This window comes from Anoplolepis gracilipes, chromosome 15, assembly GCF_047496725.1.
Source record: "Anoplolepis gracilipes chromosome 15, ASM4749672v1, whole genome shotgun sequence".
Lineage (NCBI taxonomy): Eukaryota > Metazoa > Arthropoda > Insecta > Hymenoptera > Formicidae > Anoplolepis > Anoplolepis gracilipes.
In genome coordinates this window covers 6,798,253-6,812,850 of record NC_132984.1, presented here as the reverse complement: position 1 = coordinate 6,812,850, position 14,598 = coordinate 6,798,253, and the positions used below count along the sequence as shown (strand labels likewise).

The window sequence follows — 14,598 nt, the reverse complement described above, 5'->3', positions numbered from 1 at the left end:
TAATGTATTGGTGTATATCTGTATACGTACAAACATCATTGCATTTCAAAAGAGACAAAAACATCGTTATTGTCTTTTATTGTCTCTCCTTAGCAAGCGGTGCTGACAACATCGATTCGTTAGCTGTACCTTAGGTGCAGATAGCGATATCCGCTTCGACAATATTTAACTCATAAGGAAGTTATATTTCTTCGTAACTTTTTTTTATATATTCTTTATATAATAACACAGATCGCTACAGAGCCAGATTTTGCATTTTTGACTCTAAAAAATTTAAAATAAATTGATTTCGAATTCAAGGCGCAGCTACACCTGACCGCGGTGGGTGGGAGTCTATTGACCACGTCGCCAATAGGCCAGTTTAAAACGAGGCTCTCTGATTGGTTAATCGTTGCTGATGACCCTAGGCATCGGTCGATATAAGTGGCTGTGGTCAATCGTAACGTGGTGAAACGGGACGCTCCCGACCGGCGGTAACTCTCGCGATCAGCAGCACATTTTTGAAAATTTTATTTCGATCTTTTTCTCAAAAAATCGCTCTGTAGCGACCTGCGAAATATCCTACTGATTACGAATATCACAATTTTATTAAGGGTCGACAGGACCAGCTCCGTAAAGTTAGCCGAATCACTTTGATTTTTTTATAATTAAAATTAACTAATCGTTTGGAAATCGTATGGAGATGATCAGAAGTCTAATTAAAACGTTTGGAGGTTCATCGCTTTTTTTAATTAAATAACTAAAATTTCGATGTATAGTTTGCCGAACATTTTTATTTTTCGTTTAATGGAGTTAAACAAGAGTTTATTCGATGTAGAATCGTTAGGTGGTCACGAAATTCTTCACAACGTTTGGAGGTCCATAGTTTATTCGAAAAATGAAAAAAATCATGTGCGGTAAAATTCCAAATTCTTTTAAGGCTCATTCACACTTTGGCAGAAAAACAGAAAGCAGACAGCAAAAGCCAATCAAAACTCGCGTTGGCAATTGACTGTTAAAGAATTTCTAATATTTTTATATGATAATATGATGAATGGAGTTCCGAAAAGCTCAAACCCCTGATTTTGCTGTCATCACGTATATTTACGTATTTTGATGCGCTGATTACGAAAATAATAATGAAAGTTACCGACAATTTAATTTTCATGGTGAAAACCATAAAAAATCGTTAAAAAATGACGTCTTTTGGTTTTATTTTATCAAATACTGAAAATTTAGAAAAATGTTTTAAACAAAAGTTGTATATCTCTCCGAAATACAATTTTATGTTCTATTCATTTTTACCATACAAGTGATAATTTTCTAGAAAATCAAACTTAAAGATATATCTCATCACACTACAATATGGGGTGCATCCCGTTTGGACACGTTCAGATTGGATACTGCACGATTGGACACAGCATAATTGGACACTGAACTATTGGACATCACACGATTGGACATCATTTGATTCAAAATTGTACGATTCCACATGAGTTTTTAATTTTTTACGCAAAACGAGGACTATAATGTACGATTCTACATGGGTTTTCTACAAAATTTTACATTGAAACTTCTACGCAGTACTGTTAACCTGCACTCAAATTTTGTTATTTTTTTTATGGGAGCGGGACGGAGCCTCGCTTCTAATCATGCAATGTCTAATCGTGCAGTGTCCAATCGTGCAGTGTTCAATTGTTTTCAATTTTTTACGCAAAACGAGGATCGTAGTGTGATGAGATATATTTTTAAGTTTGATTTTCTAGAAAACTATCACTTGTATGGTAAAAATGAATAAAACCTAAAATGCATATTTCGGAAAGATCTACAACTTTTGTTTAAAACATTTTTTTTAATTTTCAGTATTTGATAAAATAAAACCAAAAGACGTCATTTTTTAACGATTTTTTATGGTTTTTACCATGAAAATTAAATTGTCGGTAACTTTCATTATTATTTTCGTAATCAGCGCATCAAAATACGTAAATATACGTGATGACAGCAAAATCAGGGGTTTGAGCTTTTCGGAACTCCAGCCGCTGTTTGCTTTCTGTTTTTCTGCCAAAGTGTGAATGAGCCTTAAAAGAATTTGGAATTTTACCGCACATGATTTTTTTCATTTTTCGGATAAACTATGGACCTCCAAACGTTGTAAAGAATTTATTCGTGACCACCTAACGATTCTGCATCGAATAAACTCTTGTTTAACTCGATTGGACGAAAAATAAAAATGTTTGGCAAACTTTACATCGAAATTTTAATTATTTAATTTAAAAAAAGCGATGAACCTCAAAACGTTTTAATTAGACTTCTGATCATCTCCACACGATTTCTAAACGATTAGTTAATTTTAATTATAAAAAAATCAAAGTGGTTTGGCTAACTTTACGGAGCTGACAAGACCGGCGAGAAAATTCCAGCGTCACTGTCACCAACATTGAGAAATGAATTCTTATTCAATGTATTGGTGTATATCTGTATACGTACAAACATCATTACATTTCAAGAGAGACAAAGACGACGTTATTGTCTTTCATTGTCTCTCCTTAGCAAGCGGTGCTACCAACATCGATTCGTTAGCTGTATTTTAAGTACAGATAGTCATATTCTAATTTTTCGTTTTCAGCTTCGAAAAAGTTATATTTTTTTATGAATATTTTTTAATATATTCTTTATAAAAATTAAAAAGTTTGTAAAGAGTCGGATTTTGCAATTTGACTCTTAAAAATTTATAATAAATTGAATTCGCATTCAAAGAGCAGCTACACCTGATCCGCGGTCAGCAGCACATTTTTGGAAATTTTATTTCGACCTTTTTTCCAAAAAATTGCTCTTTACGAACCTGCGGACAATGTTGCTGATTAAAAATATCATAATTTTATTGCAATTTTCTCTAAATTTTAGCTGTAATACGACAAAAACAAATGCATAGTTCGCAGCCGGCCGATAAGAATCTTCACAGTGCTTTCTGTCGACCCTTAAGCTTGTATTAGACTACGAATTGAAAATTGAAGATTGAAGATTAAAGATTAGAATTTGACTAATCAGAACAAAAGGAATTAAAATTGCTTTGTCTTGATTGGTCCAATTTCAATCTTTAATCTTTAATCTCAATTTTTAATGCGTAGTCTGATACGGGCTTTAGAGGCATAATTGAAATTAACAATCGATTTGACATATAATTAATTAAAAAATAATTAAAATTTTTATTAGGTAGGCTAACTCATAGACCTTGAGACCTAAACCGAGCAATCCCCATTTAAATGTGTTTCAAAAATGGTTGGAAAAAAAGAGAGAGAGCAAGCGTGAAGACGGCCATATTTCTCTCTCTTTCTAAGATTGTGATTGGTTCTCCTAGTGTTACCACGTTAAACTGTGGTGTTACGGCATTGAATAGAAAGAGATAGAGAGTGGCCGTTTTTGAATGAGTATAAAATGACCACGTATTTGATTGGCCAATTCAAAATAGGACTCTCTGATTGGCTAATCGTTGCTGGTGACCTTAAGCATTGGTTGATATGATTGGTGGTATCCAATCCGAACGTGGCCATTTCGGACGCTCTCGCCGTTTTTGTGTGCTTTCTTTCTCTTTTTTTCGATCACTTTCACCGATAGATGGCTCGGTCCTAAGGTCTATGGGCTAACTTCACATTAATATTTATTTTGTTAATAACAATTGAACTAATAACAACAAACGTCAAAATCAGGCTAGCAATAACCAACACACGTCAAAATCAGACTAACAGTAACCAACAAACAACCAACAATTTATTACAATTACTGAAAGTTCAAAAAATTAACTTTGGTTGGCTATCTTTACTAGCATAGTTCCTCTCAGGCTTCTCTCTGCTATTACTTTCAACAAAAGATTGCGCTAGCAGCGATTTACGATAAACAGATAACGGCATGCACGTTTAAATTTTCGATATTAGTATCTTCTGACAAATATAGGTTAAATTCAGGAAAGTAAGTTATTTATATTAAAAACGTAAAATAATATTTAATATAAGTATATATTTTAATAAGTACTTGCAGTGTATTATTTTAATAAATGTATGCAGATAGGTTCAAAATTATTAATTTAATTTAATTTAAATATTGCAGGAAATTTGCTTATAAAAAAGTGTGGTTGCACTTTTCTTCTGGATAGCATTTTAGATAGCATTTTAGATAGTTTAATCAGGTAATTATTTTATATTACTTCTTACACATCGCATTTAAATAATAGTTATTTATTATAAATAAATCATTAAATGCATATGTATTCTTACATATGCAAGCTAACTCATACAATACATACAACTTTGCCAAATAATTTAAATAAAAAAAAACAGCAACAACTATATATATAATATATTTATGGAATACATATGTTCAGTTTTAATAAGCGTATCTAAGATAGAGTTCAAAATTATTTATCTAATTTAATTGTGTAGAAAATATAGTTGTACACTTCTTTTGGATAGTATTTCCAGATAGTTCAATCATGTAATCACTTTATATTACTTTTTATACATATTTAAATAGTATTTATTTATTATAAATAAATCATCAGTACATATGCTTTTACATGCAAGACAACTTATATAATATGTAATTTTATGAAATATCTTGGTCCATTGAGAAGCAAAATATGTATGTATATTTATAAAATATTTTGTTTAGAAACGACAAGAATTATATATTTGTTTATGAAATAATATAAAATAGATTAATTTTCTTAAAATAAAGATATAGGTAGGATAAAAAGAGTGATCTAACCAAATTAGCTTCTAAACAATGTTTTACAAATATATATCCTACATACAGTTGTTGCTGTTCCTCAATGGATTAAGTGGCTTAATGAAATTACATCTATTACAAAAGTTATCTTACACACGTAAGAGCATACATGAAATATCTTGCACAAGAGCATATACACTGATTATTTAAAATAATATTTTAATAAAAATTATTGTAAAGTGATTATCTGATTCAGCTATTCAAAAATACAGAATATATAGCTTTACTTCTTTTGAGTAAACTTCCAGTAATATTTATATTAACTTAGTAATTTTAAATTGTCTACATACATTTATAAACATAATTTTAAACTGCATACTTGCCTCTTGCAAAATATATTTATGTTAAATATTTATATATTTGACATTTTAAAAAAGATATAACTTATAAATCATAACATATAAATTTTTTATATTTAAAATAATTTGCTTAAAGATGTTAAAAAAAAGAATGATACAGCTCTAAAAATTTTACCTTTTTAATAAAAGGTACAAAATACAGTTCTGAAAAATTATTGTATGTACATATTGTATTATTGTTGTATGTATTGTAAAAAAGTGTATTACAAAATAGTCTTATTGTAATTTATATAATATTATTTTAGTTAAAAAACTGTCACATTGAGAAAAGTTGTGCAAAATAGATATTTTAATTTTTTACCAAAATAATTATATAAAAACAAACGCGAACTAATAATAAAAACTTATGGAATTTTAAATAAAAACATTTTAATTGAAAAAATTTTTGTAAAAAATTATATTATAAAAAATAATATAATTTTTTAACAAAAATAATAATTAAAATTAAAAATTGAAAATTAATACAAAATAAAAAAATTTAATTAACTAAAAACTACTAAATTTCAAAATATTATAATTTTAAAATATTAGACCAACAAATAATAGTTTAGGGAGTTGTTTGTGTATTTCTGAAGGAATGAAAATGCGAAAAGTGAGCAACTTGTGTGATCGCTAATTGGTGCATACTTTTAAATCTAACAATATACACCAATCAATTACTTTTCGCATTTTCACTCTTTCAAAAATACATAATCGATCCTTAGAACTAAAAGAGCAATTACAAAAGTATGTTTTTCGTCTATTTTTAATTCCACGATTGTAGAACTTTGTACCAAATAATACAAACTTCTTATGATTGATGTCTCATCATAAAGTATCATTTTACACACAAATCAATTCCAAAATCGAAACCAAAAATAGACGATTTTTGCAGTCGTTCTTTAATTTAGTTACGTCCAATAGTCATAAAGAATACTTTAAAATTTCATTAACATATTGTTTAGTTTAGCCACACTAAATTATTTTAATTATAATTTTTAAAACTTTTATTTTGTATTAATATTTAGTTTTTAATTTTTAGATAAATTTTTATTTTTAACATTATTATTTTTGTAGGAAAAAAACAATTATAGTTTTTTAATTAAAATGTTTTATTAAAATTTTTACTTAGTTATCAATTTTTATATCATTTTTGAAACTAAAAAATTAAGGCCGGTATTCATAGTCCGTTCTTATATTCAAGCTCGTCTTAAGTAAGGTCTTAAAATTCGATTTGGGCATCTGATTGGCTGAACGTAGTCTTAAGTCGACTAAAAATATGTCTTAAGATGATCTTATATATAAAAACGGACTATAAATACCGGCCTAAGTTAACTATTTTGCACAACTTTTTTTATTATAACAATTTAAAAAAAAACTGTTTTGTACACTGTATACATTGTCTGTCTGAAAAAAAGGAGACTGATTTTCTGTAGTACAAATGGCGTTATTTGTCTGGCTACTGTGATATTTTGTAGTATCACCTTTCAGAAGCATGCTTATTTTTTCAACCGTTTAATCGATTAAAGTCGCTCGGTAACGACAAGCGACCGGGACGCTAGAAATTTGAACAATGTGAACGTTGAAACCTTTTCCTACTAATCGTCGCGTTTCGTGCAAAATGACTACAGATGAGACTTACATTAGTAAAACGATAGTACACGATATTAATATCTGAATTTTTTCGCGTACGCGATGTTTGCGTCATTTATATTGTGGCGGAGTGCTCTGATCTCTTCTTGCCTCTGAGCGATTCTCGGCCTTCACGAAATCATTTATATATCTTTGTGTGACTTGAACACGACTTGAGTCACCGTAATTTTAAATAAATGTTTCTGTACCGCGGTTTTATCCATAGAAGTTTGGCGGGAAACTTAATTTATACTGCTCGTTGTCTCATTGACATGATAGAAAAAGTAAAAGCAAATTTTAAAGGGAGTTCTACAATGCGTTGCCAATGTTGTCTAGCTGCCAGTTGCTAAAGATGGTAAACTCTAGTTACAAAATACTGTTTCTGGTTGAAACAACCAGTAGCGGTTGCTAAAGAAAAGTTAAAAGTGGGGCAACTTTTCTTTAACAACTGCAACTACTTATTTTAACCGGAAATAGTATTTTACAACTAAAGTTGCTGTTCTTAGCAACTGGCAACTGGACATTGGTAACGCATATTGTAGAATCTCCTTAACTACATACTAATCAATTTCAAACCGGCTACTAATGATTGAAAAAGGAATAGACGAGTTTCTGAAAGGTGATACTACAAGATTCCATAGTAGTCAGATGAATAGCATCATTGTACGACGTATAGAAAATCAGTCTCTTTTTTTCTGGACAGATATATATATACACAGGGTGTCCCGAAAATGCTGGTAAATATTTTAATGGCAGGTTCTTTAGAACATTTTAAGGCGAAAAATTTAATACAAAAATGTCGAGGCTACAATAGTTTTCAAATTAGAAAGATTTAAAGATTACGAATGACAGGACTAGAATTTCGCGCGCTCAGATACGGCAAAATAACAAGTGATAAAAGAATTAGATAAATTAGATAAATTTATAGAAGCACTTTTATCACTTGTTATTTTGCCATACCTGAGCGCGCGAAATTCTAGTCCTGTCATTCGTAATCTTTAAATCTTTCTAATTTGAAAACTATTATAACCTCGACATTTTTGTATTAAACTTTTCGTTTTAAAATGTTCCAAAGAACCTGCCATTAGAATATTTACCGGTCTTTTCGAGACAACCTGTATATATAAATATATATATATATATATATATATATATATATATATATATATATATACTATGATAAGTGCATAAATTCAATGTATTAAGACATTCCTGTGGTTGTGTGACACATTCATTTCATACATAATACACATTTCTCGTTTCATGAAACATCTTGTCATCTTGTTGATGTGCTTGTGATTGCCGGCTTGTGATTGAACTCCTGCAGAATAATATTCCTGAGATTTATGCAAGTAAGTTGCAATTTCATTTGTACATACATGCATATACGCACAGAAGTTAGAGAGGATTTAAAGTCATATTAAATACTATAAGAGTGAAAAACCACGGAAATCTGATCTCTATCTGTGATTTATACACATAAACACATACTTGTATATATATTCTAGCATCTTCTTTTTATTTTTCTCTTTTCTTTTCAATTTTATAATTATCATGGAAGTGTGTGATGAATTGACGAAAAAACGTAAACGAAGTTTTACAGAAAGTTGGCTTAATGATGATCGATATAAATCTTGGCTACGCGAAGTACCATCCGATCATAGTCTTTATCATTGTAGTATATGCAAGAAAAATTTTTCGTGCAATTCAACACACGTTTCAAAACATGTAAATTCTGCTTGTCACAAGAAGAATATGAAAGTAAATACATTATCTGATGTTAATAATGATTTACCAAAAAAAAAATGGCGTAAAAAAGTATTTCTACGAAAATGGTTATACATTGATCAATTTAAAGGTTGGTTACGCGAAGTGCCACATGACACAAGTTTATTTTTTTGTTCGGTTTGCGATAAATCTATAGCTGGCGGTTTATCGCAAATCTCTCGTCACGCAGAATCCAAAGCACATGTAAGTAAATGTGAAAGCAATTGTATTGAAGTAAACAGTTCGAATGAAGATTCACATATCCAAATTAATGAATCACTTTTGTTGTTTAATAAGCATAGAAAATCAGCGGAAATGAGATATGCCGCATTAATTGCTGACAAAAATATTCCCCATCAAACTGCAAAAGAGATGCTTAGTTTCTTTCAAGATGTAGGAAAAGATCCTAATGTGTTGAGAAGCATGAGAATGGGTCGAACAAAGTGTACAGACATTATTACAAACGTTTTGTGTCCGATTGAGACGGATCGTGTTGTTAATAAAATTCAGAACACAATATTTTCAGTTTGTATTAAAACGTCTACTGTAACTAATGATAACTGGATGATTTTTCTTGTCCGATACGTTGATCCAGAAACATTAGATGTTCACTCACAATTAGTTAAACTAATTAATATTGATGCCAAAGAGTTAAGCGCAGGAAAGTTGTTTCATGTATTTCAATGTGAAATGGAGCAATTAGAGATACCATTTTTAAATATTATTGCTCTATCATGTGACAATACATCTATCATGACAGGAAAACATTTATCATTTAAAACCCAATTAGAAGATGTATGTCCACATTTATTAACGTTTTCATGTCCTTGTCATTCCGCCGCTTTAGCAGCGCATGCTGCATGTACTAAATTGCCCAAATTTTGTGAAGAATTTATAAAAAAGATCGCCAATTATCTTAATAGCAGTCCACAAGGTTCGGGTATTTTTCACGAATTTTGTGAGTGTTTTCAAGAAAAAAATCGCAAAATATTAAAGTTATGTGATACACGCTGGCTTTCTCACTATTTCTGTGTCGAAAAACTTCTTGAGTTTTGGGATAAAATTAAATATTTTCTCATTGAAGTGGTTGTGAGCGAGAAAACAAAGACTACAGAATATCTATTGTCTATGATGGACAATGCAGAAGTAAAAGCTTATTTTCTTTTTTTGAAGTATACATTAAATTTCTTTAACACATTTATCGTTTTTTTTCAAGCGTTAGAAACGAGGATTCATTTGTTACAACCAAAATCTACACACTTTCTTTTCCAAATCTGTCGAAACTTTTTAAAAGAAGAATATTTAAAACTATTATCTACAAATATTGTATTTTCTCTAAAGGAAAATCAAAAAGCTATTAATGAAATAATTTTAGGATCAGAATGCGAAGAATATCTTAATGAATTAACAATAAAAGGTCACATAAACATAGTTACAACTGTTCGAAAAAATTGTTTATTATTTTACGTGACTGCGGCAGAGGAAATTCATAAAAGATTACCTATAAATGATATATTTTTACCAAAATTACAAGTTTTTCAACCATATGTAAGTTTATTCGATAACGATAGAGAAACATCATTTAAAGATGTATCTCTCATAGTTAAACTAACTATCGGTGATTTTGATGAAGACGCTTTAAAACAAGAATGGATTGCATTATCATCAGATTTTACAATGGAAGAAAAACAAAATTTCTCTAAATTAAATTTCGATAATATGTGGAAAGAAATTTTACAACGTCGATACAGTGATAATAGTGTTAAATATCCAAATTTAATAAATGTTCTGAATATTATTAGAACACTTCCAAATTCAAATACTGATCCGGAAAGAATGTTTTCTCTTTTAAATAATATAAAGACAAAAAAACGTAACAAATTTTCGCCGGCTTCTGTTAATGCCATTTGTGTTCTTAAGTCAGCATTAGAGACGAGAAAAGAAACAGCTATAAATATGACAATTGATGAAAATCATATGTCTCTTATGTCGTCCGATAAATTATATACTGCTAAAAAAGACAAAAATATTTTACAATGTGCTGTGGATGCTGCTGACATAGCTGGTCCTTCGTCTGATAAATAATGAATTCTGTAAAAAAACATCATACTTGTAAAAAAAATCTTATCTGTAAAAAAACATTACTCTTGTAAATGACATACGTAATATAATATGTATTACAATGTGATATATCATAGACCAGACGAAGGTCCACTTTAAAAAATGTTATTTTTTAATGCTGTGATTTTGGCTTTAGATTCGCAATCGATAACCCTAAATGTATTGTAATGTAAAATCTATATATTGATTTATAATTTGACAAAAGTTAAAAAATTAAAAAATGATAATTTATAAGGCTCTTAAATAAAACTAATAACATCAAAGAGAAAGTCAAATGAGTCAACGCAGGATATAAGGGTACAAATAAAAGATCGATGTAAATCGGTTTAAATGCGTATCATCAAAGATTACAGTTTACGACGAAGGAAAGGGTAAGCAGATTGATTTTTTTTTATGTTATGATTATTTTAAATAATAAGTTCATTGAGTTCGATTGGTGAGAAGTGCTTTAGAGCATGCATTCGGTACTTTTGTTTATAAAATTTGGAGCCAGTAAGAAACTTATTACATTTTATGTGTCTGCACTTTTAAGTGCTTTAGTGTGTCATATGATTATACATATTGTATTGCTAAAGATGGTTCGCAGATGATTTGAAACGTTCAATTAAATATTTTTTTTTTATTATTAAAAAGACTTGAGTTTTATTTACACTCTGCTCTGGCTCATGTTACCTTTCTCTTTGACATTATTAGTTAAAAAATTTATATCTGTACAAAATTGCGAAATTCTAGTTTAAGTTAGTGTTTTTTTATCAAGTTGTATATTAAGGCTCCCGAGTAACTTCGCCGCGAAACTTCGATGTCGACGGTGGCGACATATAGTTCGGTCTCTTTCTCTCTTTTGGGAAATATGTCAGAAGCGAGAAATGACAGCCCAATTTATGTTGCGACCTACGTCGTAATTATTTGCTTTTTGCTAGTGTTGTGATGTGCAACGTATTTATGAATCTTGTGAAAATGTACAGCTGCCAAGCTGTGTAAGGAATAAACTGTGTAAAGTAACATTTTCCTCTCCTTTCGACAGCTGTCAAATCGCGTGTTTTTCCGCATTTGCAAGGGTTCATTTCGGACTCAATTTACAGTTATTTATCAATTGTCAGGAGAAAGGATTATCAGCCGTACATTTTTACAGGTGTGCTGAAGATATTGGTAGTATTATTTCGTTGAAATATGTTTTTATTTACATGTTAGTCGCAACATATATCAGGGTATCATTTCTCGCTATTTCTCGCTTATGACGTCACAATTTCAATATGGCCGCGTTGATTACTCGGGAGCCTTAAACATATACTAATTATATTTTTAAAACAAAATTTTTGTATTTTTAAAAAAGTCTTGGGGATTTCTAAAGATTAGCAGTTTAAACATTCACAATGTACAAACAGCATTAACGGAACTAGATAACGTAGTAAATAACTTTAGAAATAGTAGTAAACAAAATGTAGCGTTTAAAAATGAAAGAAAATTTCATAAATATGTTCACGAATTTTACAATATAGGTAATCGATTATAATTGATTTATTTCTTTTTATAGATATAAAAGAATTAATTCTTTATATGACGGTTATTGACGAACTGAAGCTAGAGTAAAATGAATGATAAAACATGTAAAAAAATTATAACAATTTCTTTTCTTTTCTATTGTAAGTATATTTATATTTTAATTACGCTTCTCTATTCTTAATATTTTATCCAATGTTTCTACTTACAAAAATTATGCTGTATGTTTGTTTAAAGCACTTATAATTAGTTACATACACTTGTATAAAAATAAAATAAATTATTATTTATGTATACATAAAAACATTTTCATGTGCAGGGTTGAGTGCGTTATTAATATAAATTTAGAATAATCATACACATAAGGACGTTTCTATGTATATAGGAAGAAAATGTAAAAATAAAAAGTAAAAGAGTGTAAAAAAACAAATAATTAAGAATAAAATGGATAATATAAAAATTTTATATTTCCACAATTTAGCGAAATACCATTTTCAAAGATTTTGAATCATACTGTACTATAATTACTTGCTGTCATACATATACTGGAAATCGTTTTATTTTTAACACAATCAAACATCTGTATTCATGTCAAATAATACCTTTCTTACTCTTAATCTTTCTTCTTATTGTTAGTTCCCATTCTTGAAGCGATGAAGAAGAAATAAAAATACATATCGGTTAACGTATTATTTTTTTTTATTCATTTTCAATGAAGCTGCATCTGTGGTATCAAAACAATGCCCTTGCAAGTACAAAATGCCTCGAGAGAGTCCATTCATTTTTTTTTTTTTTTTTTTTTTTGCGGATAAAAGAGACTCTCTTATAATGCGTCGCGCATATAAAAATGGATGTGAATACGCCAATCATAAGAAAGTTTAGATTGACGAATGCAAATTATATATTTTGGTCCTTTGCCCATCGCTCCCGTTTGTTGTCAAACACACTCTTCTTGTACAAATCTAATCTCACAAAATATAGTTAAATTAAATACAAATGCGTACACAACAAACGTAGCACTCAATCGTACCACATCGCATTGGATTATTCTAAGATCGCCGACATTGCAGCTGCACTTCCGGGCACTTTCGCTCTTCGCATTAAAAAAGTTTTCTCAAAATAATTTCCAACAAATTCAGATAGCAGCCCAATAAATATACTTAAAATGTCTAATCGCTTATCATTACGATATACAAAATTTCGGGAGAAAAAAAAAGGAAGGAAAGAAAGAGAAAGAAACAGAAGTGGAAAAAATATTTATTATGCGCTCTAGATTGAGCTAGCTTAAAAAGTAAGAAAAGAAAGAAGTAATGATGATTTAATGATTCCGTAAGTTACACCCGTAAGTAAATAATTAGGTACACTTGTCAAATGGAAGAGAGATCGCTATCGATATTCATAAATTAAAAAAAAAAAAAAAAAAAAAAAAACGAGTGTCTACAATATATATTGATAAATATATATCTGTGTACAGAATAAAGCTAAAACTTAAACTTGAGTGTGAAAGTTGTAAATGTATTAATTTAAGAATCTATTTCTCAGATTATTTTTATGTAATATAAAAGATATTGTTAATAATATAGCCCAAATAAATAAAAACATTTATTTACAATTGCATAGATAACAGTGATCATTTATTATTCATTATTGTAATTTTTTCCGTGTAATGTAGAATTATATCAAATCGTATGGACGGTACAAATACGAAATTTTTCCATTTTTTAATAAAGTGAAAGTTTGGTTTTTAAATAAATATATATTATTAGAGCTTTCTGCTTATTTCTATAAATTACAGATCTTTCAGGTATATGAAACTTTTAAATCTTTGTATATATTTCGTATCTCTATTCTGTTTTAAAATCGTAATATTACTTACATTCTTCTATCACTATTCAAGAAATGGAATACAAATTTGCAATTTCAAAAATTATATATAAATCATATTTGATTTATCTCATCGACTATTGTAAGGTCATACCTTCTACTTTTTTTCCTTTTCAGTTCTGTAAATACTCTTGAAAGTTTATTAAAGAAAATTCAGATCTTTGCTCTATATATGTTTTCATAATTCTTTAAATTACATATATCTCTCACACATAATCTTTATCATTCTTTATTATACTGAAATCATCAAAGAGACAAAAATATCTTATACACAAAATATATATTTTTATATAAAAAGAATTCTGATGAAAGATATAATAAAAAGATAAGTTTTTGAAATTTAAAAAGGAAATGATAAAAGGATGCGTGAAAATAGTCTTTTTAAGATCATATCTCTTCAATTAAATTAAAAAATTGAACTACAATAATATAAAACTATAATAATATAATAGCATGCTGGCAGAATAGTGTTAAAAGATGTGTACCAATATAAAACCCTTTCGATTAATTGTTGATACGCATTTTTTATGGGACATATTCTATATATCTCGCGTTGCAAGTGCATATTCGTTAAAATAGAGAGCAAGTAAAATAA

The 14,598-nt window shown here is 29.1% G+C and overlaps 1 long non-coding RNA gene across 3 annotated transcripts; it reads left to right on the top strand.

Moving 5' to 3' along the window:
* Positions 1 to 3,715: 3,715 nt before the first annotated feature.
* Positions 3,716 to 12,836, top strand: LOC140673784 (uncharacterized). Of its 3 annotated transcripts, XR_012048105.1 has the most exons (5): positions 3,716 to 3,945; positions 4,084 to 4,162; positions 8,059 to 8,702; positions 12,154 to 12,262; positions 12,439 to 12,836. It is a non-coding gene; the product is annotated as an uncharacterized lncRNA (long non-coding RNA). The 3 variants fall into 3 exon arrangements; XR_012048104.1 differs by having other exon boundaries at positions 3,718 to 3,945; positions 12,154 to 12,836; XR_012048103.1 differs by lacking the exons at positions 12,154 to 12,262; positions 12,439 to 12,836 and having other exon boundaries at positions 3,718 to 3,945; positions 8,059 to 9,377.
* The last annotated feature ends 1,762 nt before the right edge of the window (positions 12,837 to 14,598 follow it).